The 25,731-nt window shown below is 69.9% G+C and overlaps 13 pseudogenes; all 13 read left to right on the forward strand.

Annotated features, from left to right (window-relative positions):
• The first annotated feature begins 958 nt into the window (after positions 1-958).
• LOC137209766 (5S ribosomal RNA) lies at positions 959-1,094 on the forward strand (annotated as a pseudogene).
• A 1,986-nt stretch (positions 1,095-3,080) lies between these two features.
• Positions 3,081-3,216, forward strand: LOC137209698 (5S ribosomal RNA; annotated as a pseudogene).
• A 937-nt stretch (positions 3,217-4,153) lies between these two features.
• On the forward strand, positions 4,154-4,289 carry LOC137209652 (5S ribosomal RNA; annotated as a pseudogene).
• Positions 4,290-7,341: 3,052 nt separating this feature from the next.
• LOC137209767 (5S ribosomal RNA) lies at positions 7,342-7,477 on the forward strand (annotated as a pseudogene).
• Positions 7,478-9,463: 1,986 nt separating this feature from the next.
• On the forward strand, positions 9,464-9,599 carry LOC137209699 (5S ribosomal RNA; annotated as a pseudogene).
• Positions 9,600-10,536: 937 nt separating this feature from the next.
• Positions 10,537-10,672, forward strand: LOC137209653 (5S ribosomal RNA; annotated as a pseudogene).
• Positions 10,673-12,669: 1,997 nt separating this feature from the next.
• On the forward strand, positions 12,670-12,805 carry LOC137209700 (5S ribosomal RNA; annotated as a pseudogene).
• Positions 12,806-13,742: 937 nt separating this feature from the next.
• LOC137209655 (5S ribosomal RNA) lies at positions 13,743-13,878 on the forward strand (annotated as a pseudogene).
• Positions 13,879-16,930: 3,052 nt separating this feature from the next.
• Positions 16,931-17,066, forward strand: LOC137209768 (5S ribosomal RNA; annotated as a pseudogene).
• Positions 17,067-19,052: 1,986 nt separating this feature from the next.
• LOC137209701 (5S ribosomal RNA) lies at positions 19,053-19,188 on the forward strand (annotated as a pseudogene).
• Positions 19,189-20,125: 937 nt separating this feature from the next.
• On the forward strand, positions 20,126-20,261 carry LOC137209656 (5S ribosomal RNA; annotated as a pseudogene).
• Positions 20,262-22,261: 2,000 nt separating this feature from the next.
• On the forward strand, positions 22,262-22,397 carry LOC137209703 (5S ribosomal RNA; annotated as a pseudogene).
• A 937-nt stretch (positions 22,398-23,334) lies between these two features.
• LOC137209658 (5S ribosomal RNA) lies at positions 23,335-23,470 on the forward strand (annotated as a pseudogene).
• The last annotated feature ends 2,261 nt before the right edge of the window (positions 23,471-25,731 follow it).

A 25,731-nucleotide genomic window follows, 5' to 3' on the forward strand; every position in this document is an offset into this window, starting at 1 on the left:
GGGAGAGCTCCTGGGAATGCCGGGTGCTGTACGCTTTTTGCCTCCCGCTCCGCTTTCTCCTTTTGTCGCCCGCGGTGTCAGTGGCGGCGGCCGTCTCCACGCCTGCTGGGTACCAGGTACCACTGCAGGCCCCACCTCCTCTGGCCCCTCCCACCACAGCAAGCGTCTGATGGGGCACTCCCCACCTGCCTGACTGGCCAGGCGGCCAGAAGGCGTCCCTGGAAGGCAGCGGCACACCAGACGCTCCAGGGGCGGCCTGACGTCACCCAGACATGGCCGCGGACCCGGGTGCCGTCCGTTCGGTCCGTGAGCCCCGCGAGCTACACCTGGCCGCAGCCACAGGAGCCCAGGCCCGGCTCCACCACCTGTCTTCCAGGGTGTCTCTCCACAGCTCCATCCGGAAAAAGCACCCCCTCCGCCGCTTCGCCTCGGCCGTGGGCGGGAGCAGGATCGAGGGCCCAGGCCGCTTCCCCGGGCCTGCCGGCCCCCTGGGCCGGGGTACAGAGCTCGGACGGTGGTGTGGGGGCAAGGGTGGCGTTGCTGGGTCTAAGGGGCTTTGCCAACTCAATGGTGGCTCCCACTGGCTTCGGGCCAGCTGCTGTCGGGCAGGAGGGCCGGCCCGGTCTGCGGCTGGGCTGCGCCTAGCGCAGCGTGGGCGGTCAGGTGGGATGCACAAGGGACCGCAGGCCCCGGGCCCTGAAGCCTCCGGGGCCACATCCCTGTGAGCGACCTGCGGACTCTGCGGTGGGAGGCCAAGCGCCGAAACGTTTCCTGGGTCCCTCCCGCCCTGGGCTGGGTGGTCGCCAACTCCTCTGCCACCGCCTGGTCCCCGAGACCTCCGTTCCCCTGCCTAGGCGGGCGGCGGGGCCCTGCCGGGGCGGGCGGGCCACTGGGCCGGCGGTAAGTCCCAAGCGCCTGCTAAGCTGCGCCTCAAGTGGAAGCCCGCGACCCCCCCAGTGTCTACGGCCAAACCACCCTAGACGGGCCCGATCTCGACTCGATCTCGGAAGCTAAGCAGGGTTGGGCCTGGTTAGTAGTTGGATGGGAGACCTCCCGGACGGGAGAGCTCCTGGGAACGCCAGGTGCTGTAGGCTTTTTGCCTCCCGCTACACACCTTCTCCTTTTGTCGACCGTGGCGGTCGTGGCGGTGGCGGCGGTGGCGGCGGTGGTGGCGGCGGCCGTCTCCGCCCCCGCCGGGTACCGCTGCAGGCCCCACCTCCTCAGGACCCTCCCACCACAGCAAGCGTCTGATGGGGCGCTCCCCGCCTGCCTGAGCGGCCAGGCGGCCAGAAGTCGTCCCTGGAAGGCAGCGGCACACCAGACGCTCCGTTGGTCCCCTGACTCGAAGCAGACATGGCCGCGGACCTGGGTGCCGTCCATGCGGCCCGCGAGCCCCTCGACCTGCACCTGGCGGCCCCCACTGGAGCCCAGCCCCGGCGCCGCCACCTGTCTGCCGGGGGGTGTCTCTCCACAGCTCCATCCGGAAAAAGCCCCCCCTCCACCGTTTCGCCGTGGCCTGGTGCCGGAGAGGGATAGAGGGCGCAGGCCGCTTCCGCGGGCCTGCCGTCCACCTGGGCCGGTGTCCTGAGCTCGGACGGTGGTGTGGAGGCAAGGGTGGCGTTGCTGGGTCTAAGGGGCTTTGCCAACTCAACGGTGGCTCCCACTTCCTTCGGGCCAGCTGCTGTCGGGCAGGAAGGCCGGCCCGGTCTGCGACAGGGCTGCGCCTAGCGCAGCGTGGGCAGTCAGGTGGGATGCCCAAAGGACCGCAGGCCCCGGGCCCTGAAGCCTCCGGGGCCACATCCCTGTGAGCGACCTGCGGGATCCGGGGTGGGAGGCCAAGCGCCGAAACGTTTCCTGGGTCCCTCCCGCCCTGGGCTGGGTGGTCGCCAAAACCTCCGACACCACCTGGTCCCCGAGACCTCCGTTCCTCTGCCTAGGCGGGCGGGCCGCTGGGCTGGCGGTAAGTCCCATGGGCCTGCTAAGCTGCGCCTCAAGAGGCAGCCTGCGACCCACTGACACCTACTGTCAAACCAGCCTAGACGGGCCCGATCAAGTCTGGATCTCGGAAGCTAAGCAGGGTCGGGCCTGGTTCGAACTTGGATGGGAGACCTCCTGGATGGGAGAGCTCCTGGGAATACCGGGTGCTGTAGGATTTTTGCCTTCCGCTCCGCTTTCTCCTTTTGTCGCCCGTGGTGGCGGCGGCGGCGGCGGCCGTCTCCGCCCGCGCCGGGTACCAGGTACCGCTGCAGGCCCCACCTCCTCAGGCCCCTCCCACCACAGCAAGCGTCTGATGGGGCACTCCCCACCTGCCAGACCGGCCAGGCGGCCAGAAGGCGTCCCTGGAAGGCAGCGACACACCAGCCGCTCCAGGGGGCGGCCTGACGTCACCCAGACATGGCCGCGGACCCGGGTGCCGTCCGTTCGGCCCGCGAGCCCCGCGAGCTGCACCTGGCCGCAGCCACTGGAGTCCAGCCCCGGCACCGCCACCTGTCTTCCGGGGTGTCTCTCCACAGCTCCATCCGGAAAAAGCACCCCTTCTGCCCCTTCGCCGCGGCCGTGGGCAGGAGCAGGATCGAGGGCCCAGGCCACTTCCCCGGACCTGCCGGCCACCTGGGACGAGGTCCTGAGCTCAGACGGTGGCGTCGGGGCAAGGGTGGCCTTGCTGTGTCTAAGGGGCCGTGCCAACTCAATGGTGGCTCCCAGTGGCTTCGGGCCAGCTGCTGTAGGACAGGAGGGTCGGACCAGTCTGCCTCTGAGCTACGCCTACCACAGCGTGGGCGCGCAGGTGGGATGCCCGAGGCACCGCCGACCCCGGGCCCTGAAGCCTCCGGGGCTACGTCCCTGTGAGCGGCCTGTGGGATCTGGGGCGGGGCACGAAGCGCCGAAAAGCTTGCTGTGTCCCACCCGCCCTGCGCTGGGAGGTCGCCAACTCCTCCGCCACCCCCCGGTCGCCGAAACCTCCGTTCCCCCGCCTAGGCGGGCGGCGGGGCCCTGCCAGGGCGGGCGGGCCACTGGGCCGGCGGTAAGGCCCAAGGGCCTGCTAAACTGCACCTCAAGAGGCAGCCCGCGACCACCCCAGTGTCTACGGCCAAACCACCCTAGACGGGCCCGATCTCGACTCGATCTCGGAAGCTAAGCAGGGTTGGGCCTGGTTAGTAGTTGGATGGCAGACTTCCCGGACGGGAGAGCTCCCTGGAACGCCAGGTGCTGTAGGCCTTTTGCCTCCCGCTACACACCTTCTCATTTTGTCGACCGCGGCGGTCGTGGCGGTGGCGGCGGTGGTGGCGGCGGCCGTCTCCGCCCCCGCCGGGTACCGCTGCAGGCCCCACCTCCTCAGGACCCTCCCACCACAGCAAGCGTCTGATGGGGCGCTCCCCGCCTGCCTGAGCGGCCAGGCGGCCAGAAGGCGTCCCTGGAAGGCAGCGGCACACCATATGCTCCGTTCGTCCCCTGATTCGAAGCAGAAATGGCCGCGGACCCGGGTGCCGTCCATGCGGCCCGCGAGCCCCTCGACCTGCACCTGGCGGTCCCCACTGGATCCAGCCCCGGCGCCGCCACCTGTCTGCCGGTGGGTGTCTCTCCAAAGCTCCATGCGGAAAAAGCCCCCCCTCCACCGTTTCGCCGCGGCCGGGTGCCGGAGAGGGATAGAGGGCCCAGGCCACATCCGCGGGACTGCCGGCCACCAGGGGCGGGGTCCTGAGGTCGGACGGTGGTGTGGGGGCAAGGGTGGAGTTGCTGGGTCTAAGGGGCTTTGCCAACTCAATGGTGGCTCCCACTGGCTTCGGGCCAGCTGCTGTCGGGCAGGAGGGCCGGCCCGGTCTGCGACAGGGCTGCGCCTAGCGCAGCGTGGGCGGTCAGGTGGGATGCACAAGGGACCGCAGGCCCCGGGCCCTGAAGCCTCTGGGGCCACAACCCTGTGAGCGACCTGCGGGATCTGCGGTGGGAGACCAAGCGCCGAAATGTTTCCTGGGTCCCTCCCACCGTGGCCTGGGTGGTCGCCAACTCCTCTGCCACCGCCTGGTCCCCGAGACCTCCGTTCCCCTGCCTAGGCGGGCGGCGGGGCCCTGCCGGGGCGGGCGGGCCACTGGGCCGGTGGTAAGGCCCAAGAGCCTGCTAAGCTGCACCTCAAGTGGAAGCTCGCGACCCCCCCAGTGTCTACGGCCAAACCACCCTAGACGGGCCCGATCTCGACTCGATCTCGGAAGCTAAGCAGGGTTGGGCCTGGTTAGTAGTTGGACGGCAGACCTCCCGGACGGGAGAGCTCCTGGGAACGCCAGGTGCTGTAGGCTTTTTGCCTCCCGCTACACACCTTCTCATTTTGTCGACCGCGGCGGTCGTGGCGTTGGCGGCGTTGGCGGCGGCGGTGGCGGCGGTGGTGGCGGCGGCCGTCTCCGCCCCCGCCGGGTACCGCTGCAGGCCCCACCTCCTCAGGACCCTCCCACCACAGCAAGCGTCTGATGGGGCGCTCCCCGCCTGCCTGAGCGGCCAGGCGGCCAGAAGGCGTCCCTGGAAGGCAGCGGCACACCATATGCTCCGTTCGTCCCCTGACTCGAAGCAGAAATGGCCGCGGACCCGGGTGCCGTCCATGCGGCCCGCGAGCCCCTCGACCTGCACCTGGCGGTCCCCACTGGATCCAGCCCCGGCGCCGCCACCTGTCTGCCGGTGGGTGTCTCTCCAAAGCTCCATGCGGAAAAAGCCCCCCCTCCACCGTTTCGCCGCGGCCGGGTGCCGGAGAGGGATAGAGGGCCCAGGCCACATCCGCGGGACTGCCGGCCACCAGGGGCGGGGTCCTGAGGTCGGACGGTGGTGTGGGGGCAAGGGTGGAGTTGCTGGGTCTAAGGGGCTTTGCCAACTCAATGGTGGCTCCCACTGGCTTCGGGCCAGCTGCTGTCGGGCAGGAGGGCCGGCCCGGTCTGCGACAGGGCTGCGCCTAGCGCAGCGTGGGCAGTCAGGTGGGATGCCCAAAGGACCGCTGGCGCCGGGCCCTGAAGCCTCCGGGGCCACATCCCTGTGAGCAACCTGCGGGATCCGGGGTGGGAGGCCAAGCGCCGAAACGTTTCCTGGGTCCCTCCCGCCCTGGGCTGGGTGGTCGCCAAAACCTCCGACACCACCTGGTCCCCGAGACCTCCGTTCCTCTGCCTAGGCGGGCGGGCCGCTGGGCTGGCGGTAAGTCCCATGGGCCTGCTAAGCTGCGCCTCAAGAGGCAGCCTGCGACCCACTGACACCTACTGTCAAACCAGCCTAGACGGGCCCGATCAAGTCTGGATCTCGGAAGCTAAGCAGGGTCGGGCCTGGTTCGAACTCGGATGGGAGACCTCCTGGATGGGAGAGCTCCTGGGAATACCGGGTGCTGTAGGATTTTTGCCTTCCGCTCCGCTTTCTCCTTTTGTCGCCCGCGGTGGCGGCGGCGGCGGCCGTCTCCGCCCCCGCCGGGTACCAGGTACCGCTGCAGGCCCCACCTCCTCAGGCCCCTCCCACCACAGCAAGCGTCTGATGGGGCACTCCCCACCTGCCAGACCGGCCAGGCGGCCAGAAGGCGTCCCTGGAAGGCAGCGACACACCAGCCGCTCCAGGGGGCGGCCTGACGTCACCCAGACATGGCCGCGGACCCGGGTGCCGTCCGTTCGGCCCCCGAGCCCCACGAGCTGCAGCTGGCCGCAGCCACTGGAGCCCAGCCCCGGCGCCGCCACCTGTCTTCCGGGGTGTCTCTCCACAGCTCCATCCGGAAAAAGCCCCCCTCCACCGTTTCGCCGCGGCCGTGTGCCGGAGAGGGATAGAGGGCCCAGGCCGCTTCCGCAGGCCTGCCGGCCACCTGGGCCGGGGTACAGAGCTCGGACGGTGGTGTGGGGGCAAGGGTGGCGTTGCTGGGTCTAAGGGGCTTTGCCAACTCAACGGTGGCTCCCACTGGCTTCAGGCCAGCTGCTGTCGGGCAGGAAGGCCGGCCCGGTCTGCGACAGGGCTGCGCCTAGCGCAGCGAGGGCAGGCAGGTGAGATGCCCAAAGGACTGCAGGCCCCGGGCCCTGAAGCCTCCGGGGCCACATCCTTGTGAGCGACCTGCGGGATCTGGGGTGGGAGGCCAAGCGACGAAACGTTTCCTGGGTCCCGCCCGCCCTGGGCTGGGTGGTCGCCAACACCTCGCGCCAGCAACCGGTCCCCGAGACCTCCGTTCCTCTGCCTAGACGGGCGGCGGGGCCCTGCCAGGGCGGGCGGGCCGCTGGGCTTGCGGTAAGGCGCAAGGGCCTGCTAAGCTGCGCCTCAAGAGGCAGCCCGCGACCCACTGACACCTACTGCCAAAGCAGCCTAGACGGGCCCAATCAAGTCTGGATCTCGGAAGCTAAGCAGGGTCGGGCCTGGTTAGAACTTGGATGGGAGACCTCCTGGATGGGAGAGCTCCTGGGAATGCCGGGTGCTGTACGCTTTTTGCCTCCCGCTCCGCTTTCTCCTTTTGTCGCCCGCGGTGTCAGTGGCGGCGGCCGTCTCCACGCCTGCTGGGTACCAGGTACCACTGCAGGCCCCACCTCCTCTGGCCCCTCCCACCACAGCAAGCGTCTGATGGGGCACTCCCCACCTGCCTGACTGGCCAGGCGGCCAGAAGGCGTCCCTGGAAGGCAGCGGCACACCAGACGCTCCAGGGGCGGCCTGACGTCACCCAGACATGGCCGCGGACCCGGGTGCCGTCCGTTCGGTCCGTGAGCCCCGCGAGCTACACCTGGCCGCAGCCACAGGAGCCCAGGCCCGGCTCCACCACCTGTCTTCCAGGGTGTCTCTCCACAGCTCCATCCGGAAAAAGCACCCCCTCCGCCGCTTCGCCTCGGCCGTGGGCGGGAGCAGGATCGAGGGCCCAGGCCGCTTCCCCGGGCCTGCCGGCCCCCTGGGCCGGGGTACAGAGCTCGGACAGTGGTGTGGGGGCAAGGGTGGCGTTGCTGGGTCTAAGGGGCTTTGCCAACTCAATGGTGGCTCCCACTGGCTTCGGGCCAGCTGCTGTCGGGCAGGAGGGCCGGCCCGGTCTGCGGCTGGGCTGCGCCTAGCGCAGCGTGGGCGGTCAGGTGGGATGCACAAGGGACCGCAGGCCCCGGGCCCTGAAGCCTCCGGGGCCACATCCCTGTGAGCGACCTGCGGACTCTGCGGTGGGAGGCCAAGCGCCGAAACGTTTCCTGGGTCCCTCCCGCCCTGGGCTGGGTGGTCGCCAACTCCTCTGCCACCGCCTGGTCCCCGAGACCTCCGTTCCCCTGCCTAGGCGGGCGGCGGGGCCCTGCCGGGGCGGGCGGGCCACTGGGCCGGCGGTAAGTCCCAAGCGCCTGCTAAGCTGCGCCTCAAGTGGAAGCCTGCGACCCCCCCAGTGTCTACGGCCAAACCACCCTAGACGGGCCCGATCTCGACTCGATCTCGGAAGCTAAGCAGGGTTGGGCCTGGTTAGTAGTTGGATGGGAGACCTCCCGGACGGGAGAGCTCCTGGGAACGCCAGGTGCTGTAGGCTTTTTGCCTCCCGCTACACACCTTCTCCTTTTGTCGACCGTGGCGGTCGTGGCGGTGGCGGCGGTGGCGGCGGTGGTGGCGGCGGCCGTCTCCGCCCCCGCCGGGTACCGCTGCAGGCCCCACCTCCTCAGGACCCTCCCACCACAGCAAGCGTCTGATGGGGCGCTCCCCGCCTGCCTGAGCGGCCAGGCGGCCAGAAGTCGTCCCTGGAAGGCAGCGGCACACCAGACGCTCCGTTGGTCCCCTGACTCGAAGCAGACATGGCCGCGGACCTGGGTGCCGTCCATGCGGCCCGCGAGCCCCTCGACCTGCACCTGGCGGCCCCCACTGGAGCCCAGCCCCGGCGCCGCCACCTGTCTGCCGGGGGGTGTCTCTCCACAGCTCCATCCGGAAAAAGCCCCCCCTCCACCGTTTCGCCGTGGCCTGGTGCCGGAGAGGGATAGAGGGCGCAGGCCGCTTCCGCGGGCCTGCCGTCCACCTGGGCCGGTGTCCTGAGCTCGGACGGTGGTGTGGAGGCAAGGGTGGCGTTGCTGGGTCTAAGGGGCTTTGCCAACTCAACGGTGGCTCCCACTTCCTTCGGGCCAGCTGCTGTCGGGCAGGAAGGCCGGCCCGGTCTGCGACAGGGCTGCGCCTAGCGCAGCGTGGGCAGTCAGGTGGGATGCCCAAAGGACCGCAGGCCCCGGGCCCTGAAGCCTCCGGGGCCACATCCCTGTGAGCGACCTGCGGGATCCGGGGTGGGAGGCCAAGCGCCGAAACGTTTCCTGGGTCCCTCCCGCCCTGGGCTGGGTGGTCGCCAAAACCTCCGACACCACCTGGTCCCCGAGACCTCCGTTCCTCTGCCTAGGCGGGCGGGCCGCTGGGCTGGCGGTAAGTCCCATGGGCCTGCTAAGCTGCGCCTCAAGAGGCAGCCTGCGACCCACTGACACCTACTGTCAAACCAGCCTAGACGGGCCCGATCAAGTCTGGATCTCGGAAGCTAAGCAGGGTCGGGCCTGGTTCGAACTTGGATGGGAGACCTCCTGGATGGGAGAGCTCCTGGGAATACCGGGTGCTGTAGGATTTTTGCCTTCCGCTCCGCTTTCTCCTTTTGTCGCCCGCGGTGGCGGCGGCGGCGGCGGCCGTCTCCGCCCGCGCCGGGTACCAGGTACCGCTGCAGGCCCCACCTCCTCAGGCCCCTCCCACCACAGCAAGCGTCTGATGGGGCACTCCCCACCTGCCAGACCGGCCAGGCGGCCAGAAGGCGTCCCTGGAAGGCAGCGACACACCAGCCGCTCCAGGGGGCGGCCTGACGTCACCCAGACATGGCCGCGGACCCGGGTGCCGTCCGTTCGGCCCGCGAGCCCCGCGAGCTGCACCTGGCCGCAGCCACTGGAGTCCAGCCCCGGCACCGCCACCTGTCTTCCGGGGTGTCTCTCCACAGCTCCATCCGGAAAAAGCACCCCTTCTGCCCCTTCGCCGCGGCCGTGGGCAGGAGCAGGATCGAGGGCCCAGGCCACTTCCCCGGACCTGCCGGCCACCTGGGACGAGGTCCTGAGCTCAGACGGTGGCGTCGGGGCAAGGGTGGCCTTGCTGTGTCTAAGGGGCCGTGCCAACTCAATGGTGGCTCCCAGTGGCTTCGGGCCAGCTGCTGTAGGACAGGAGGGTCGGACCAGTCTGCCTCTGAGCTACGCCTACCACAGCGTGGGCGCGCAGGTGGGATGCCCGAGGCACCGCCGACCCCGGGCCCTGAAGCCTCCGGGGCTACGTCCCTGTGAGCGGCCTGTGGGATCTGGGGCGGGGCACGAAGCGCCGAAAAGCTTGCTGTGTCCCACCCGCCCTGCGCTGGGAGGTCGCCAACTCCTCCGCCACCCCCCGGTCGCCGAAACCTCCGTTCCCCCGCCTAGGCGGGCGGCGGGGCCCTGCCAGGGCGGGCGGGCCACTGGGCCGGCGGTAAGGCCCAAGGGCCTGCTAAACTGCACCTCAAGAGGCAGCCCGCGACCACCCCAGTGTCTACGGCCAAACCACCCTAGACGGGCCCGATCTCGACTCGATCTCGGAAGCTAAGCAGGGTTGGGCCTGGTTAGTAGTTGGATGGCAGACTTCCCGGACGGGAGAGCTCCCTGGAACGCCAGGTGCTGTAGGCCTTTTGCCTCCCGCTACACACCTTCTCATTTTGTCGACCGCGGCGGTCGTGGCGGTGGCGGCGGTGGTGGCGGCGGCCGTCTCCGCCCCCGCCGGGTACCGCTGCAGGCCCCACCTCCTCAGGACCCTCCCACCACAGCAAGCGTCTGATGGGGCGCTCCCCGCCTGCCTGAGCGGCCAGGCGGCCAGAAGGCGTCCCTGGAAGGCAGCGGCACACCATATGCTCCGTTCGTCCCCTGATTCGAAGCAGAAATGGCCGCGGACCCGGGTGCCGTCCATGCGGCCCGCGAGCCCCTCGACCTGCACCTGGCGGTCCCCACTGGATCCAGCCCCGGCGCCGCCACCTGTCTGCCGGTGGGTGTCTCTCCAAAGCTCCATCCGGAAAAAGCCCCCCCTCCACCGTTTCGCCGCGGCCGGGTGCCGGAGAGGGATAGAGGGCCCAGGCCACATCCGCGGGACTGCCGGCCACCAGGGGCGGGGTCCTGAGGTCGGACGGTGGTGTGGGGGCAAGGGTGGAGTTGCTGGGTCTAAGGGGCTTTGCCAACTCAATGGTGGCTCCCACTGGCTTCGGGCCAGCTGCTGTCGGGCAGGAGGGCCGGCCCGGTCTGCGACAGGGCTGCGCCTAGCGCAGCGTGGGCGGTCAGGTGGGATGCACAAGGGACCGCAGGCCCCGGGCCCTGAAGCCTCTGGGGCCACAACCCTGTGAGCGACCTGCGGGATCTGCGGTGGGAGACCAAGCGCCGAAATGTTTCCTGGGTCCCTCCCACCGTGGCCTGGGTGGTCGCCAACTCCTCTGCCACCGCCTGGTCCCCGAGACCTCCGTTCCCCTGCCTAGGCGGGCGGCGGGGCCCTGCCGGGGCGGGCGGGCCACTGGGCCGGCGGTAAGGCCCAAGAGCCTGCTAAGCTGCACCTCAAGTGGAAGCCCGCGACCCCCCCAGTGTCTACGGCCAAACCACCCTAGACGGGCCCGATCTCGACTCGATCTCGGAAGCTAAGCAGGGTTGGGCCTGGTTAGTAGTTGGACGGCAGACCTCCCGGACGGGAGAGCTCCTGGGAACGCCAGGTGCTGTAGGCTTTTTGCCTCCCGCTACACACCTTCTCATTTTGTCGACCGCGGCGGTCGTGGCGTTGGCGGCGTTGGCGGCGGCGGTGGCGGCGGTGGTGGCGGCGGCCGTCTCCGCCCCCGCCGGGTACCGCTGCAGGCCCCACCTCCTCAGGACCCTCCCACCACAGCAAGCGTCTGATGGGGCGCTCCCCGCCTGCCTGAGCGGCCAGGCGGCCAGAAGGCGTCCCTGGAAGGCAGCGGCACACCATATGCTCCGTTCGTCCCCTGACTCGAAGCAGAAATGGCCGCGGACCCGGGTGCCGTCCATGCGGCCCGCGAGCCCCTCGACCTGCACCTGGCGGTCCCCACTGGATCCAGCCCCGGCGCCGCCACCTGTCTGCCGGTGGGTGTCTCTCCAAAGCTCCATGCGGAAAAAGCCCCCCCTCCACCGTTTCGCCGCGGCCGGGTGCCGGAGAGGGATAGAGGGCCCAGGCCACATCCGCGGGACTGCCGGCCACCAGGGGCGGGGTCCTGAGGTCGGACGGTGGTGTGGGGGCAAGGGTGGAGTTGCTGGGTCTAAGGGGCTTTGCCAACTCAATGGTGGCTCCCACTGGCTTCGGGCCAGCTGCTGTCGGGCAGGAGGGCCGGCCCGGTCTGCGACAGGGCTGCGCCTAGCGCAGCGTGGGCGGTCAGGTGGGATGCACAAGGGACCGCAGGCCCCGGGCCCTGTAGCCTCTGGGGCCACAACCCTGTGAGCAACCTGCGGGATCTGCGGTGGGAGGCCAAGCGCCGAAACGTTTCCTGGGTCCCTCCCGCCCTGGGCTGGGTGGTCGCCAAAACCTCCGACACCACCTGGTCCCCGAGACCTCCGTTCCTCTGCCTAGGCGGGCGGGCCGCTGGGCTGGCGGTAAGTCCCATGGGCCTGCTAAGCTGCGCCTCAAGAGGCAGCCTGCGACCCACTGACACCTACTGTCAAACCAGCCTAGACGGGCCCGATCAAGTCTGGATCTCGGAAGCTAAGCAGGGTCGGGCCTGGTTCGAACTTGGATGGGAGACCTCCTGGATGGGAGAGCTCCTGGGAATACCGGGTGCTGTAGGATTTTTGCCTTCCGCTCCGCTTTCTCCTTTTGTCGCCCGCGGTGGCGGCGGCGGCGGCGGCCGTCTCCGCCCGCGCCGGGTACCAGGTACCGCTGCAGGCCCCACCTCCTCAGGCCCCTCCCACCACAGCAAGCGTCTGATGGGGCACTCCCCACCTGCCAGACCGGCCAGGCGGCCAGAAGGCGTCCCTGGAAGGCAGCGACACACCAGCCGCTCCAGGGGGCGGCCTGACGTCACCCAGACATGGCCGCGGACCCGGGTGCCGTCCGTTCGGCCCGCGAGCCCCGCGAGCTGCACCTGGCCGCAGCCACTGGAGTCCAGCCCCGGCACCGCCACCTGTCTTCCGGGGTGTCTCTCCACAGCTCCATCCGGAAAAAGCACCCCTTCTGCCCCTTCGCCGCGGCCGTGGGCAGGAGCAGGATCGAGGGCCCAGGCCACTTCCCCGGACCTGCCGGCCACCTGGGACGAGGTCCTGAGCTCAGACGGTGGCGTCGGGGCAAGGGTGGCCTTGCTGTGTCTAAGGGGCCGTGCCAACTCAATGGTGGCTCCCAGTGGCTTCGGGCCAGCTGCTGTAGGACAGGAGGGTCGGACCAGTCTGCCTCTGAGCTACGCCTACCACAGCGTGGGCGCGCAGGTGGGATGCCCGAGGCACCGCCGACCCCGGGCCCTGAAGCCTCCGGGGCTACGTCCCTGTGAGCGGCCTGTGGGATCTGGGGCGGGGCACGAAGCGCCGAAAAGCTTGCTGTGTCCCACCCGCCCTGCGCTGGGAGGTCGCCAACTCCTCCGCCACCCCCCGGTCGCCGAAACCTCCGTTCCCCCGCCTAGGCGGGCGGCGGGGCCCTGCCAGGGCGGGCGGGCCACTGGGCCGGCGGTAAGGCCCAAGGGCCTGCTAAACTGCACCTCAAGAGGCAGCCCGCGACCACCCCAGTGTCTACGGCCAAACCACCCTAGACGGGCCCGATCTCGACTCGATCTCGGAAGCTAAGCAGGGTTGGGCCTGGTTAGTAGTTGGATGGCAGACTTCCCGGACGGGAGAGCTCCCTGGAACGCCAGGTGCTGTAGGCCTTTTGCCTCCCGCTACACACCTTCTCATTTTGTCGACCGCGGCGGTCGTGGCGGTGGCGGCGGTGGTGGCGGCGGCCGTCTCCGCCCCCGCCGGGTACCGCTGCAGGCCCCACCTCCTCAGGACCCTCCCACCACAGCAAGCGTCTGATGGGGCGCTCCCCGCCTGCCTGAGCGGCCAGGCGGCCAGAAGGCGTCCCTGGAAGGCAGCGGCACACCATATGCTCCGTTCGTCCCCTGATTCGAAGCAGAAATGGCCGCGGACCCGGGTGCCGTCCATGCGGCCCGCGAGCCCCTCGACCTGCACCTGGCGGTCCCCACTGGATCCAGCCCCGGCGCCGCCACCTGTCTGCCGGTGGGTGTCTCTCCAAAGCTCCATCCGGAAAAAGCCCCCCCTCCACCGTTTCGCCGCGGCCGGGTGCCGGAGAGGGATAGAGGGCCCAGGCCACATCCGCGGGACTGCCGGCCACCAGGGGCGGGGTCCTGAGGTCGGACGGTGGTGTGGGGGCAAGGGTGGAGTTGCTGGGTCTAAGGGGCTTTGCCAACTCAATGGTGGCTCCCACTGGCTTCGGGCCAGCTGCTGTCGGGCAGGAGGGCCGGCCCGGTCTGCGACAGGGCTGCGCCTAGCGCAGCGTGGGCGGTCAGGTGGGATGCACAAGGGACCGCAGGCCCCGGGCCCTGAAGCCTCTGGGGCCACAACCCTGTGAGCGACCTGCGGGATCTGCGGTGGGAGACCAAGCGCCGAAATGTTTCCTGGGTCCCTCCCACCGTGGCCTGGGTGGTCGCCAACTCCTCTGCCACCGCCTGGTCCCCGAGACCTCCGTTCCCCTGCCTAGGCGGGCGGCGGGGCCCTGCCGGGGCGGGCGGGCCACTGGGCCGGCGGTAAGGCCCAAGAGCCTGCTAAGCTGCACCTCAAGTGGAAGCCCGCGACCCCCCCAGTGTCTACGGCCAAACCACCCTAGACGGGCCCGATCTCGACTCGATCTCGGAAGCTAAGCAGGGTTGGGCCTGGTTAGTAGTTGGACGGCAGACCTCCCGGACGGGAGAGCTCCTGGGAACGCCAGGTGCTGTAGGCTTTTTGCCTCCCGCTACACACCTTCTCATTTTGTCGACCGCGGCGGTCGTGGCGTTGGCGGCGTTGGCGGCGGCGGTGGCGGCGGTGGTGGCGGCGGCCGTCTCCGCCCCCGCCGGGTACCGCTGCAGGCCCCACCTCCTCAGGACCCTCCCACCACAGCAAGCGTCTGATGGGGCGCTCCCCGCCTGCCTGAGCGGCCAGGCGGCCAGAAGGCGTCCCTGGAAGGCAGCGGCACACCATATGCTCCGTTCGTCCCCTGACTCGAAGCAGAAATGGCCGCGGACCCGGGTGCCGTCCATGCGGCCCGCGAGCCCCTCGACCTGCACCTGGCGGTCCCCACTGGATCCAGCCCCGGCGCCGCCACCTGTCTGCCGGTGGGTGTCTCTCCAAAGCTCCATGCGGAAAAAGCCCCCCCTCCACCGTTTCGCCGCGGCCGGGTGCCGGAGAGGGATAGAGGGCCCAGGCCACATCCGCGGGACTGCCGGCCACCAGGGGCGGGGTCCTGAGGTCGGACGGTGGTGTGGGGGCAAGGGTGGAGTTGCTGGGTCTAAGGGGCTTTGCCAACTCAATGGTGGCTCCCACTGGCTTCGGGCCAGCTGCTGTCGGGCAGGAGGGCCGGCCCGGTCTGCGACAGGGCTGCGCCTAGCGCAGCGTGGGCGGTCAGGTGGGATGCACAAGGGACCGCAGGCCCCGGGCCCTGTAGCCTCTGGGGCCACAACCCTGTGAGCAACCTGCGGGATCTGCGGTGGGAGGCCAAGCGCCGAAACGTTTCCTGGGTCCCTCCCGCCCTGGGCTGGGTGGTCGCCAAAACCTCCGACACCACCTGGTCCCCGAGACCTCCGTTCCTCTGCCTAGGCGGGCGGGCCGCTGGGCTGGCGGTAAGTCCCATGGGCCTGCTAAGCTGCGCCTCAAGAGGCAGCCTGCGACCCACTGACACCTACTGTCAAACCAGCCTAGACGGGCCCGATCAAGTCTGGATCTCGGAAGCTAAGCAGGGTCGGGCCTGGTTCGAACTTGGATGGGAGACCTCCTGGATGGGAGAGCTCCTGGGAATACCGGGTGCTGTAGGATTTTTGCCTTCCGCTCCGCTTTCTCCTTTTGTCGCCCGCGGTGGCGGCGGCGGCGGCCGTCTCCGCCCCCGCCGGGTACCAGGTACCGCTGCAGGCCCCACCTCCTCAGGCCCCTCCCACCACAGCAAGCGTCTGATGGGGCACTCCCCACCTGCCAGACCGGCCAGGCGGCCAGAAGGCGTCCCTGGAAGGCAGCGACACACCAGCCGCTCCAGGGGGCGGCCTGACGTCACCCAGACATGGCCGCGGACCCGGGTGCCGTCCGTTCGGCCCCCGAGCCCCACGAGCTGCAGCTGGCCGCAGCCACTGGAGCCCAGCCCCGGCGCCGCCACCTGTCTTCCGGGGTGTCTCTCCACAGCTCCATCCGGAAAAAGCCCCCCTCCACCGTTTCGCCGCGGCCGTGTGCCGGAGAGGGATAGAGGGCCCAGGCCGCTTCCGCAGGCCTGCCGGCCACCTGGGCCGGGGTACAGAGCTCGGACGGTGGTGTGGGGGCAAGGGTGGCGTTGCTGGGTCTAAGGGGCTTTGCCAACTCAACGGTGGCTCCCACTGGCTTCAGGCCAGCTGCTGTCGGGCAGGAAGGCCGGCCCGGTCTGCGACAGGGCTGCGCCTAGCGCAGCGAGGGCAGGCAGGTGAGATGCCCAAAGGACCGCAGGCCCCGGGCCCTGAAGCCTCCGGGGCCACATCCTTGTGAGCGACCTGCGGGATCTGGGGTGGGAGGCCAAGCGACGAAACGTTTCCTGGGTCCCGCCCGCCCTGGGCTGGGTGGTCGCCAACACCTCGCGCCAGCAACCGGTCCCCGAGACCTCCGTTCCTCTGCCTAGACGGGCGGCGGGGCCCTGCCAGGGCGGGCGGGCCGCTGGGCTTGCGGTAAGGCGCAAGGGCCTGCTAAGCTGCGCCTCAAGAGGCAGCCCGCGACCCACTGACACCTACTGCCAAAGCAGCCTAGACGGGCCCAATCAAGTCTGGATCTCGGAAGCTAAGCAGGGTCGGGCCTGGTTAGAACTTGGATGGGAGACCTCCTGGATGGGAGAGCTCCTGGGAATGCCGGGTGCTGTACGCTTTTTGCCTCCCGCTCCGCTTTCTCCTTTTGTCGCCCGCGGTGTCAGTGGCGGCGGCCGTCTCCACGCCTGCTGGGTACCAGGTACCACTGCAGGCCCCACCTCCTCTGGCCCCTCCCACCACAGCAAGCGTCTGATGGGGTACTCCCCACCTGACTGACTGGCCAGGCGGCCAGAAGGCGTCCCTGGAAGGCAGCGGCACACCAGACGCTCCAGGAGCGGCCTGACGTCACCCAGACATGGCCGCGGACCCGGGTGCCGTCCGTTCGGTCCGTGAGCCCCGCGAGCTACACCTGGCCGCAGCCACAGGAGCCCAGGCCCGGCTCCACCACCTGTCTTCCAGGGTGTCTCTCCACAGCTCCATCCGGAAAAAGCACCCCCTCCGCCGCTTCGCCTCGGCCGTGGGCGGGAGCAGGATCGAGGGCCCAGGCCGCTTCCCCGGGCCTGCCGGCCCCCTGGGCTGGGGTACAGAGCTCGGACGGTGGTGTGGGGGCAAGGGTGGCGTTGCTGGGTCTAAGGGGCTTTGCCAACTCAATGGTGGCTCCCACTGGCTTCGGGCCAGCTGCTGTCGGGCAGGAGGGCCGGCCCGGTCTGCGGCTGGGCTGCGCCTAGCGCAGCGTGGGCGGTCAGGTGGGATGCACAAGGGACCGCAGGCCCCGGGCCCTGAAGCCTCCGGGGCCACATCCCTGTGAGCGACCTGCGGACTCTGCGGTGGGAGGCCAAGCGCCGAAACGTTTCCTGGGTCCCTCCCGCCCTGGGCTGGGTGGTCGCCAACTCCTCTGCCACCGCCTGGTCCCCGAGACCTCCGTTCCCCTGCCTAGGCGGGCGGCGGGGCCCTGCCGGGGCGGGCGGGCCACTGGGCCGGCGGTAAGTCCCAAGCGCCTGCTAAGCTGCGCCTCAAGTGGAAGCCTGCGACCCCCCCAGTGTCTACGGCCAAACCACCCTAGACGGGCCCGATCTCGACTCGATCTCGGAAGCTAAGCAGGGTTGGGCCTGGTTAGTAGTTGGATGGGAGACCTCCCGGACGGGAGAGCTCCTGGGAACGCCAGGTGCTGTAGGCTTTTTGCCTCCCGCTACACACCTTCTCCTTTTGTCGACCGTGGCGGTCGTGGCGGTGGCGGCGGTGGCGGCGGTGGTGGCGGCGGCCGTCTCCGCCCCCGCCGGGTACCGCTGCAGGCCCCACCTCCTCAGGACCCTCCCACCACAGCAAGCGTCTGATGGGGCGCTCCCCGCCTGCCTGAGCGGCCAGGCGGCCAGAAGTCGTCCCTGGAAGGCAGCGGCACACCAGACGCTCCGTTGGTCCCCTGACTCGAAGCAGACATGGCCGCGGACCTGGGTGCCGTCCATGCGGCCCGCGAGCCCCTCGACCTGCACCTGGCGGCCCCCACTGGAGCCCAGCCCCGGCGCCGCCACCTGTCTGCCGGGGGGTGTCTCTCCACAGCTCCATCCGGAAAAAGCCCCCCCTCCACCGTTTCGCCGTGGCCTGGTGCCGGAGAGGGATAGAGGGCGCAGGCCGCTTCCGCGGGCCTGCCGTCCACCTGGGCCGGTGTCCTGAGCTCGGACGGTGGTGTGGAGGCAAGGGTGGCGTTGCTGGGTCTAAGGGGCTTTGCCAACTCAACGGTGGCTCCCACTTCCTTCGGGCCAGCTGCTGTCGGGCAGGAAGGCCGGCCCGGTCTGCGACAGGGCTGCGCCTAGCGCAGCGTGGGCAGTCAGGTGGGATGCCCAAAGGACCGCAGGCCCCGGGCCCTGAAGCCTCCGGGGCCACATCCCTGTGAGCGACCTGCGGGATCCGGGGTGGGAGGCCAAGCGCCGAAACGTTTCCTGGGTCCCTCCCGCCCTGGGCTGGGTGGTCGCCAAAACCTCCGACACCACCTGGTCCCCGAGACCTCCGTTCCTCTGCCTAGGCGGGCGGGCCGCTGGGCTGGCGGTAAGTCCCATGGGCCTGCTAAGCTGCGCCTCAAGAGGCAGCCTGCGACCCACTGACACCTACTGTCAAACCAGCCTAGACGGGCCCGATCAAGTCTGGATCTCGGAAGCTAAGCAGGGTCGGGCCTGGTTCGAACTTGGATGGGAGACCTCCTGGATGGGAGAGCTCCTGGGAATACCGGGTGCTGTAGGATTTTTGCCTTCCGCTCCGCTTTCTCCTTTTGTCGCCCGCGGTGGCGGCGGCGGCGGCGGCCGTCTCCGCCCGCGCCGGGTACCAGGTACCGCTGCAGGCCCCACCTCCTCAGGCCCCTCCCACCACAGCAAGCGTCTGATGGGGCACTCCCCACCTGCCAGACCGGCCAGGCGGCCAGAAGGCGTCCCTGGAAGGCAGCGACACACCAGCCGCTCCAGGGGGCGGCCTGACGTCACCCAGACATGGCCGCGGACCCGGGTGCCGTCCGTTCGGCCCGCGAGCCCCGCGAGCTGCACCTGGCCGCAGCCACTGGAGTCCAGCCCCGGCACCGCCACCTGTCTTCCGGGGTGTCTCTCCACAGCTCCATCCGGAAAAAGCACCCCTTCTGCCCCTTCGCCGCGGCCGTGGGCAGGAGCAGGATCGAGGGCCCAGGCCACTTCCCCGGACCTGCCGGCCACCTGGGACGAGGTCCTGAGCTCAGACGGTGGCGTCGGGGCAAGGGTGGCCTTGCTGTGTCTAAGGGGCCGTGCCAACTCAATGGTGGCTCCCAGTGGCTTCGGGCCAGCTGCTGTAGGACAGGAGGGTCGGACCAGTCTGCCTCTGAGCTACGCCTACCACAGCGTGGGCGCGCAGGTGGGATGCCCGAGGCACCGCCGACCCCGGGCCCTGAAGCCTCCGGGGCTACGTCCCTGTGAGCGGCCTGTGGGATCTGGGGCGGGGCACGAAGCGCCGAAAAGCTTGCTGTGTCCCACCCGCCCTGCGCTGGGAGGTCGCCAACTCCTCCGCCACCCCCCGGTCGCCGAAACCTCCGTTCCCCCGCCTAGGCGGGCGGCGGGGCCCTGCCAGGGCGGGCGGGCCACTGGGCCGGCGGTAAGGCCCAAGGGCCTGCTAAACTGCACCTCAAGAGGCAGCCCGCGACCACCCCAGTGTCTACGGCCAAACCACCCTAGACGGGCCCGATCTCGACTCGATCTCGGAAGCTAAGCAGGGTTGGGCCTGGTTAGTAGTTGGATGGCAGACTTCCCGGACGGGAGAGCTCCCTGGAACGCCAGGTGCTGTAGGCCTTTTGCCTCCCGCTACACACCTTCTCATTTTGTCGACCGCGGCGGTCGTGGCGGTGGCGGCGGTGGTGGCGGCGGCCGTCTCCGCCCCCGCCGGGTACCGCTGCAGGCCCCACCTCCTCAGGACCCTCCCACCACAGCAAGCGTCTGATGGGGCGCTCCCCGCCTGCCTGAGCGGCCAGGCGGCCAGAAGGCGTCCCTGGAAGGCAGCGGCACACCATATGCTCCGTTCGTCCCCTGATTCGAAGCAGAAATGGCCGCGGACCCGGGTGCCGTCCATGCGGCCCGCGAGCCCCTCGACCTGCACCTGGCGGTCCCCACTGGATCCAGCCCCGGCGCCGCCACCTGTCTGCCGGTGGGTGTCTCTCCAAAGCTCCATCCGGAAAAAGCCCCCCCTCCACCGTTTCGCCGCGGCCGGGTGCCGGAGAGGGATAGAGGGCCCAGGCCACATCCGCGGGACTGCCGGCCACCAGGGGCGGGGTCCTGAGGTCGGACGGTGGTGTGGGGGCAAGGGTGGAGTTGCTGGGTCTAAGGGGCTTTGCCAACTCAATGGTGGCTCCCACTGGCTTCGGGCCAGCTGCTGTCGGGCAGGAGGGCCGGCCCGGTCTGCGACAGGGCTGCGCCTAGCGCAGCGTGGGCGGTCAGGTGGGATGCACAAGGGACCGCAGGCCCCGGGCCCTGAAGCCTCTGGGGCCACAACCCTGTGAGCGACCTGCGGGATCTGCGGTGGGAGACCAAGCGCCGAAATGTTTCCTGGGTCCCTCCCACCGTGGCCTGGGTGGTCGCCAACTCCTCTGCCACCGCCTGGTCCCCGAGACCTCCGTTCCCCTGCCTAGGCGGGCGGCGGGGCCCTGCCGGGGCGGGCGGGCCACTGGGCCGGCGGTAAGGCCCAAGAGCCTGCTAAGCTGCACCTCAAGTGGAAGCCCGCGACCCCCCCAGTGTCTACGGCCAAACCACCCTAGACGGGCCCGATCTCGACTCGATCTCGGAAGCTAAGCAGGGTTGGGCCTGGTTAGTAGTTGGACGGCAGACCTCCCGGACGGGAGAGCTCCTGGGAACGCCAGGTGCTGTAGGCTTTTTGCCTCCCGCTACACACCTTCTCATTTTGTCGACCGCGGCGGTCGTGGCGTTGGCGGCGTTGGCGGCGGCGGTGGCGGCGGTGGTGGCGGCGGCCGTCTCCGCCCCCGCCGGGTACCGCTGCAGGCCCCACCTCCTCAGGACCCTCCCACCACAGCAAGCGTCTGATGGGGCGCTCCCCGCCTGCCTGAGCGGCCAGGCGGCCAGAAGGCGTCCCTGGAAGGCAGCGGCACACCATATGCTCCGTTCGTCCCCTGACTCGAAGCAGAAATGGCCGCGGACCCGGGTGCCGTCCATGCGGCCCGCGAGCCCCTCGACCTGCACCTGGCGGTCCCCACTGGATCCAGCCCCGGCGCCGCCACCTGTCTGCCGGTGGGTGTCTCTCCAAAGCTCCATGCGGAAAAAGCCCCCCCTCCACCGTTTCGCCGCGGCCGGGTGCCGGAGAGGGATAGAGGGCCCAGGCCACATCCGCGGGACTGCCGGCCACCAGGGGCGGGGTCCTGAGGTCGGACGGTGGTGTGGGGGCAAGGGTGGAGTTGCTGGGTCTAAGGGGCTTTGCCAACTCAATGGTGGCTCCCACTGGCTTCGGGCCAGCTGCTGTCGGGCAGGAGGGCCGGCCCGGTCTGCGACAGGGCTGCGCCTAGCGCAGCGTGGGCGGTCAGGTGGGATGCACAAGGGACCGCAGGCCCCGGGCCCTGTAGCCTCTGGGGCCACAACCCTGTGAGCAACCTGCGGGATCTGCGGTGGGAGGCCAAGCGCCGAAACGTTTCCTGGGTCCCTCCCGCCCTGGGCTGGGTGGTCGCCAAAACCTCCGACACCACCTGGTCCCCGAGACCTCCGTTCCTCTGCCTAGGCGGGCGGGCCGCTGGGCTGGCGGTAAGTCCCATGGGCCTGCTAAGCTGCGCCTCAAGAGGCAGCCTGCGACCCACTGACACCTACTGTCAAACCAGCCTAGACGGGCCCGATCAAGTCTGGATCTCGGAAGCTAAGCAGGGTCGGGCCTGGTTCGAACTTGGATGGGAGACCTCCTGGATGGGAGAGCTCCTGGGAATACCGGGTGCTGTAGGATTTTTGCCTTCCGCTCCGCTTTCTCCTTTTGTCGCCCGCGGTGGCGGCGGCGGCGGCGGCGGCCGTCTCCGCCCGCGCCGGGTACCAGGTACCGCTGCAGGCCCCACCTCCTCAGGCCCCTCCCACCACAGCAAGCGTCTGATGGGGCACTCCCCACCTGCCAGACCGGCCAGGCGGCCAGAAGGCGTCCCTGGAAGGCAGCGACACACCAGCCGCTCCAGGGGGCGGCCTGACGTCACCCAGACATGGCCGCGGACCCGGGTGCCGTCCGTTCGGCCCGCGAGCCCCGCGAGCTGCACCTGGCCGCAGCCACTGGAGTCCAGCCCCGGCACCGCCACCTGTCTTCCGGGGTGTCTCTCCACAGCTCCATCCGGAAAAAGCACCCCTTCTGCCCCTTCGCCGCGGCCGTGGGCAGGAGCAGGATCGAGGGCCCAGGCCACTTCCCCGGACCTGCCGGCCACCTGGGACGAGGTCCTGAGCTCAGACGGTGGCGTCGGGGCAAGGGTGGCCTTGCTGTGTCTAAGGGGCCGTGCCAACTCAATGGTGGCTCCCAGTGGCTTCGGGCCAGCTGCTGTAGGACAGGAGGGTCGGACCAGTCTGCCTCTGAGCTACGCCTACCACAGCGTGGGCGCGCAGGTGGGATGCCCGAGGCACCGCCGACCCCGGGCCCTGAAGCCTCCGGGGCTACGTCCCTGTGAGCGGCCTGTGGGATCTGGGGCGGGGCACGAAGCGCCGAAAAGCTTGCTGTGTCCCACCCGCCCTGCGCTGGGAGGTCGCCAACTCCTCCGCCACCCCCCGGTCGCCGAAACCTCCGTTCCCCCGCCTAGGCGGGCGGCGGGGCCCTGCCAGGGCGGGCGGGCCACTGGGCCGGCGGTAAGGCCCAAGGGCCTGCTAAACTGCACCTCAAGAGGCAGCCCGCGACCACCCCAGTGTCTACGGCCAAACCACCCTAGACGGGCCCGATCTCGACTCGATCTCGGAAGCTAAGCAGGGTTGGGCCTGGTTAGTAGTTGGATGGCAGACTTCCCGGACGGGAGAGCTCCCTGGAACGCCAGGTGCTGTAGGCCTTTTGCCTCCCGCTACACACCTTCTCATTTTGTCGACCGCGGCGGTCGTGGCGGTGGCGGCGGTGGTGGCGGCGGCCGTCTCCGCCCCCGCCGGGTACCGCTGCAGGCCCCACCTCCTCAGGACCCTCCCACCACAGCAAGCGTCTGATGGGGCGCTCCCCGCCTGCCTGAGCGGCCAGGCGGCCAGAAGGCGTCCCTGGAAGGCAGCGGCACACCATATGCTCCGTTCGTCCCCTGATTCGAAGCAGAAATGGCCGCGGACCCGGGTGCCGTCCATGCGGCCCGCGAGCCCCTCGACCTGCACCTGGCGGTCCCCACTGGATCCAGCCCCGGCGCCGCCACCTGTCTGCCGGTGGGTGTCTCTCCAAAGCTCCATCCGGAAAAAGCCCCCCCTCCACCGTTTCGCCGCGGCCGGGTGCCGGAGAGGGATAGAGGGCCCAGGCCACATCCGCGGGACTGCCGGCCACCAGGGGCGGGGTCCTGAGGTCGGACGGTGGTGTGGGGGCAAGGGTGGAGTTGCTGGGTCTAAGGGGCTTTGCCAACTCAATGGTGGCTCCCACTGGCTTCGGGCCAGCTGCTGTCGGGCAGGAGGGCCGGCCCGGTCTGCGACAGGGCTGCGCCTAGCGCAGCGTGGGCGGTCAGGTGGGATGCACAAGGGACCGCAGGCCCCGGGCCCTGAAGCCTCTGGGGCCACAACCCTGTGAGCGACCTGCGGGATCTGCGGTGGGAGACCAAGCGCCGAAATGTTTCCTGGGTCCCTCCCACCGTGGCCTGGGTGGTCGCCAACTCCTCTGCCACCGCCTGGTCCCCGAGACCTCCGTTCCCCTGCCTAGGCGGGCGGCGGGGCCCTGCCGGGGCGGGCGGGCCACTGGGCCGGCGGTAAGGCCCAAGAGCCTGCTAAGCTGCACCTCAAGTGGAAGCCCGCGACCCCCCCAGTGTCTACGGCCAAACCACCCTAGACGGGCCCGATCTCGACTCGATCTCGGAAGCTAAGCAGGGTTGGGCCTGGTTAGTAGTTGGACGGCAGACCTCCCGGACGGGAGAGCTCCTGGGAACGCCAGGTGCTGTAGGCTTTTTGCCTCCCGCTACACACCTTCTCATTTTGTCGACCGCGGCGGTCGTGGCGTTGGCGGCGTTGGCGGCGGCGGTGGCGGCGGTGGTGGCGGCGGCCGTCTCCGCCCCCGCCGGGTACCGCTGCAGGCCCCACCTCCTCAGGACCCTCCCACCACAGCAAGCGTCTGATGGGGCGCTCCCCGCCTGCCTGAGCGGCCAGGCGGCCAGAAGGCGTCCCTGGAAGGCAGCGGCACACCATATGCTCCGTTCGTCCCCTGACTCGAAGCAGAAATGGCCGCGGACCCGGGTGCCGTCCATGCGGCCCGCGAGCCCCTCGACCTGCACCTGGCGGTCCCCACTGGATCCAGCCCCGGCGCCGCCACCTGTCTGCCGGTGGGTGTCTCTCCAAAGCTCCATGCGGAAAAAGCCCCCCCTCCACCGTTTCGCCGCGGCCGGGTGCCGGAGAGGGATAGAGGGCCCAGGCCACATCCGCGGGACTGCCGGCCACCAGGGGCGGGGTCCTGAGGTCGGACGGTGGTGTGGGGGCAAGGGTGGAGTTGCTGGGTCTAAGGGGCTTTGCCAACTCAATGGTGGCTCCCACTGGCTTCGGGCCAGCTGCTGTCGGGCAGGAGGGCCGGCCCGGTCTGCGACAGGGCTGCGCCTAGCGCAGCGTGGGCGGTCAGGTGGGATGCACAAGGGACCGCAGGCCCCGGGCCCTGAAGCCTCTGGGGCCACAACCCTGTGAGCGACCTGCGGGATCTGCGGTGGGAGACCAAGCGCCGAAATGTTTCCTGGGTCCCTCCCACCGTGGCCTGGGTGGTCGCCAACTCCTCTGCCACCGCCTGGTCCCCGAGACCTCCGTTCCTCTGCCTAGGCGGGCGGGCCGCTGGGCTGGCGGTAAGTCCCATGGGCCTGCTAAGCTGCGCCTCAAGAGGCAGCCTGCGACCCACTGACACCTACTGTCAAACCAGCCTAGACGGGCCCGATCAAGTCTGGATCTCGGAAGCTAAGCAGGGTCGGGCCTGGTTCGAACTTGGATGGGAGACCTCCTGGATGGGAGAGCTCCTGGGAATACCGGGTGCTGTAGGATTTTTGCCTTCCGCTCCGCTTTCTCCTTTTGTCGCCCGCGGTGGCGGCGGCGGCGGCCGTCTCCGCCCCCGCCGGGTACCAGGTACCGCTGCAGGCCCCACCTCCTCAGGCCCCTCCCACCACAGCAAGCGTCTGATGGGGCACTCCCCACCTGCCAGACCGGCCAGGCGGCCAGAAGGCGTCCCTGGAAGGCAGCGACACACCAGCCGCTCCAGGGGGCGGCCTGACGTCACCCAGACATGGCCGCGGACCCGGGTGCCGTCCGTTCGGCCCCCGAGCCCCACGAGCTGCAGCTGGCCGCAGCCACTGGAGCCCAGCCCCGGCGCCGCCACCTGTCTTCCGGGGTGTCTCTCCACAGCTCCATCCGGAAAAAGCCCCCCTCCACCGTTTCGCCGCGGCCGTGTGCCGGAGAGGGATAGAGGGCCCAGGCCGCTTCCGCAGGCCTGCCGGCCACCTGGGCCGGGGTACAGAGCTCGGACGGTGGTGTGGGGGCAAGGGTGGCGTTGCTGGGTCTAAGGGGCTTTGCCAACTCAACGGTGGCTCCCACTGGCTTCAGGCCAGCTGCTGTCGGGCAGGAAGGCCGGCCCGGTCTGCGACAGGGCTGCGCCTAGCGCAGCGAGGGCAGGCAGGTGAGATGCCCAAAGGACCGCAGGCCCCGGGCCCTGAAGCCTCCGGGGCCACATCCTTGTGAGCGACCTGCGGGATCTGGGGTGGGAGGCCAAGCGACGAAACGTTTCCTGGGTCCCGCCCGCCCTGGGCTGGGTGGTCGCCAACACCTCGCGCCAGCAACCGGTCCCCGAGACCTCCGTTCCTCTGCCTAGACGGGCGGCGGGGCCCTGCCAGGGCGGGCGGGCCGCTGGGCTTGCGGTAAGGCGCAAGGGCCTGCTAAGCTGCGCCTCAAGAGGCAGCCCGCGACCCACTGACACCTACTGCCAAAGCAGCCTAGACGGGCCCAATCAAGTCTGGATCTCGGAAGCTAAGCAGGGTCGGGCCTGGTTAGAACTTGGATGGGAGACCTCCTGGATGGGAGAGCTCCTGGGAATGCCGGGTGCTGTACGCTTTTTGCCTCCCGCTCCGCTTTCTCCTTTTGTCGCCCGCGGTGTCAGTGGCGGCGGCCGTCTCCACGCCTGCTGGGTACCAGGTACCACTGCAGGCCCCACCTCCTCTGGCCCCTCCCACCACAGCAAGCGTC

This window comes from Pseudorca crassidens, chromosome 16, assembly GCF_039906515.1.
Source record: "Pseudorca crassidens isolate mPseCra1 chromosome 16, mPseCra1.hap1, whole genome shotgun sequence".
Taxonomy (NCBI): Eukaryota; Metazoa; Chordata; class Mammalia; order Artiodactyla; family Delphinidae; genus Pseudorca; species Pseudorca crassidens.